This window comes from Lygodium microphyllum, chromosome 26, assembly GCF_053477565.2.
Source record: "Lygodium microphyllum isolate KBCC chromosome 26, Lygodium_microphyllum_v1.1.10, whole genome shotgun sequence".
Classification (NCBI taxonomy): Eukaryota; Viridiplantae; Streptophyta; class Polypodiopsida; order Schizaeales; family Lygodiaceae; genus Lygodium; species Lygodium microphyllum.
The window spans coordinates 44,476,877-44,480,664 of NC_141160.1; the positions used below are offsets into that span (position 1 = coordinate 44,476,877).

Here is a 3,788-nt window from a genome sequence, read left to right on the forward strand (position 1 = left end):
GAAAATGAGGGGTTTACTTCATCCTAGAGTTTTTTATTGGAAAGTTGATTGTCCCATGGGTTCATTATGAGTACTAAGGACTAGGAAACTCAATCTTGTTGTAATGTTTGGCAAAAGGATGGGTTTCCTTTATCTTAGAGATGGCTTAGGTTTCACAAAAGCTTCTTTGTATCACTCTTGATGCTAGGAGGAATAATGGCATTTTGATTGAGATTCTTGTTCTTTTGTGTCATGCCAAGGTGGAACGTTTTAGGCTTTTGCAGTTGGAGAGATGCAAGAGAGAGGTGCTTCATTGGTGTAGGGACATGTAATGCACTAGATTTTTGGCATTTCAAGAGAGCCCAACCAATTAGCACACCTCATAGTACACTTATGTTGGATAAACTTCCACTAGCACCATGTTTTGGACAAGTGCTTGTAGGTGTAAGTGCAAGTTTTATTAACCCTCCTCCCGTTGACCCAACATGGCATGGGTTTCTCCACCCAAATGGTTTTCAATATGGAAAGGGTTTACGATTTCCTAAAATGTTTTGGGGTCGCATACGAGGATTTCCAAAAACCCTATTGAATATAATATTAACAATAAAGTGCTCCTTTTTGCCCTATATATGGAGATTGACTTGGCTCTATCAGCCGAAAAGGGAGGTGGAACCTAGAAAAGGATGAGGGTTTTTAATGAAGACATTGATAAGGGGGTGTTTCTCCAAAAACACGGTGGTTTTAAAGAAAAATCAGGACTCCTCCACATGACTTGGACGAGTTCCCGGTTTTGGGGAAAAGCTTTCTAAAGAACCCCTCCTAGAAACCGAGGCGGGAACACCGCTTGTGTCTTCTCTAGGGTGTAGGGTGTAGGGTCTAGACTACATGTTTTTCTTTAGGGTTTGTCGAAAATACGAGAAAGAAGCAAAATTAAAAGCCTCGGAGTTGGTCAGGTCACAGGTGTGAAAGGGGTCCATCATCCATGCATGGGTCGATAAACGAGTAATTGTCTGGAACCACGTACCGACGACCAATCGTCAAAAAAGTGTGAGGTCAGAGGCGCGTTTGTCAAAAGTCAGAGAACATGGACGGCGGACGCTTGATGACCGGTGGGTAGGTGAGGACTCGGGAGACACACACTCAAGGGTCAGCCAGCTGACGTCATCGCACAGAACACGGCGCCTCTCAGGTCACTCGCTCTCTCTTTGACTGGCGACTCTCTCTCTCTCTCTCTCTCATATTTTCATCCACTTCTCTCTTCATTCATCTCGCCTGACTTCTGCGCCTGCCATGGAGCGTCGTCCTCGTCTTCTTCTTCGTCTTCTCCCTCCTCTCTTTCTTCTCTCCCTCCTCCTCGTCTCGCTGTTCATATCATCTGAGGAGCCGAGGTTTACTGGTAAGTCGTGTCTTCAGTCAATGGTTCATGCAAGGTTTTGTACGACTGGAACAAGTTAACCTAATACAGTTTTCTATCTGTGTCTGTTCTGTCTCTCTCTCTCTCTCTCTCTCTCTCTCTCTCTGTCTAGCAGCGAAACACCAACATCTTAGCGACTCCACAAGAGGTCTACTGGTACGTATATACACGAGAGAGAGAGAGAGAGAGAGTCATTGTTTCCTCCTTCTGCTTCCATCCCTCTTCCTTGTAATCATTTTCTGTTGTCCTTTGCCTTCCCCTCACCAGCATATCAGTCGGCGAGCTCTCTTGTGGAGGAATGCGGTGAAATATATCTGCAGTCCTCAGTGCACGCAGTCTCAGCCTTCCCTAAACGACACAAGCGCACATCCATGACAGGAGTTAGTTATAGCATGCACGGTAATGCTATCCTTCCATCCGAATCTGATAGAGCTTCATAGCTTATATCAGGAGGTTTTGTTGCCATAGATTCCAAGGATCTGCAGTGTAGTAAACCCAGTCACAACGTATTAGGTGCGCTACCTTTCATTAATGTGATACATGTTTCACCTAGACATTTTTTACACTCTAAATCTCATTCTTCTTCTCATCTTTTAATAAACAAGCTCTCCTCTTTCATGAGCTCTAAATATGTTTTGTAAAGATAAATTTTAAAGTCATGTTGAAGGCTGGAGAAGGGCCCTTCCAAGGAGAGTACTTGCTATACTTTATGGAATTGAAGGCTAAAAGTTGGCCTAAGGTACTCAAGGGTCATGCCACATGTAATATATGTCATACTTCCAAAATTTAAACCTAGCTAAAACAACAACTACACGTGGCAACTTCTTTAACTCTCCAAAAGTAGATCATCTAGGTACTAAATTTTAGAAAGGTTTGGTCATCAATATTTGCATGGGATAGGACCCTAAATCTAGTTTTCAACTAACATGCCATATCCACAATGAAACACCTACAATAATGATTGCATATTTTCATAATTTCTTTGGTGGATTTTAAATGTCACTACATTGGACTTGTCGAGGGGTGGAACTCCTAAGTCAATAGGCCAAATACACTAAGCATTCGACCAAGAAACTAGACATTATTATGTTTGGTCACAACACAACAATTATGCCATTTACGAGTGTTCAAACGCATTGTTTTAACTTTTAAACTGTGGAATCATGTGGTTATGTCATTTCAAGTATTTTGGAAGCACATAACATTTTCTGTGTCTTTGATCTTTCTTTATAATTCACTTGATCATATGCTCACATGTACGGCACCTGAGTTTGGTTTTTCAATGTTAATTATGTAATATCATGTAATTCGATTTTCTTAATGCACTATGTGTGTATTTATACATTTTGCTAAATGTTGAATGTGACGTTGTATGAAAATGCAATTGGATTGTGGATTTTAACATTGCCTCTCTTTGATAATAGAAGGCTCATAAGTGTTATTAGCTAGGAATAAGTGCTACTAATGTATAATGGGTAGGTTGTCAAATAACTATGTTAATGTCTCAAATGGGGCAATGCCATCCCATCGTATGACTAACCACATTTATCATCTTAAAACATTCGACCATCAGCTAAGGATCTACGCTCAAATGGGTTATTTTGGATCATGGATGTATCATCAACCATATGAAGAATATACATGAGCACATTAGAGAATCCATCTTAGTTGCTCTTTCAAAGCCCATCCTCAATAATTGCTTCTTGGATAGAAACTCGTCATCTTGGATAATATTTTGGGAGAGGATTCTCTCTTTTTGAATGGGTCTCTATGTGTAGCTCATGAAAGTAGCCTTTCTCCTCAAATAGAGTGGTAATCATTTGATTAATCAATAATTACAAGTAAATAAATCACATAAACTAAAATGTGCACCCTACTACTTTAATCTTGGACAATGGGGACAGCATGTTGATCGCAAGTTAGTATCCTTATTGTATTTCTTTATCTTCAATTACAGATTAATAGAGTACAATTGAGATTCTTTAATCTTCTCCACTAATCCAAGTGACTCTACTTATCATAAATGACTAGCAAGCCTGCAAATCAATTTGCCTCTTAGTTTGCTTGAGGATTGCTCAAAGGAAGCACGTTAAAGAATATATAAGATACCATGTGAATTCAAAAGAAATGATATTTTATTTGATAAAATTAACAGGATTAATATATTTATAAAATAATTTTTTAATTATAATTTTAAAAAATATACAAGTGTAGTAAAGTAAAGTCAATCATTTTATTGTCTTATAGTAAGTAAAGAAATGGTATTTCTTAATATCCTTTAAACTCACGTTATATAGATAACTTCTTATAGGTGCACCCCTCAAGGAGTATTGGCCTTCACCCTCCTTTAGAGAGAAATTTAGTCCCAACTTTGATATCGGCTATTGGCCGCTTA

The 3,788-nt window shown here is 39.1% G+C and overlaps 1 long non-coding RNA gene across 1 annotated transcript; it reads left to right on the forward strand.

Moving 5' to 3' along the window:
* The first annotated feature begins 1,174 nt into the window (after positions 1 to 1,174).
* Positions 1,175 to 3,566, forward strand: LOC148013210 (uncharacterized). The gene is made up of 3 exons (XR_015688861.1): positions 1,175 to 1,375; positions 1,509 to 1,549; positions 1,661 to 3,566. It is a non-coding gene; the product is annotated as an uncharacterized LOC148013210 (long non-coding RNA).
* Positions 3,567 to 3,788: the final 222 nt, after the last annotated feature.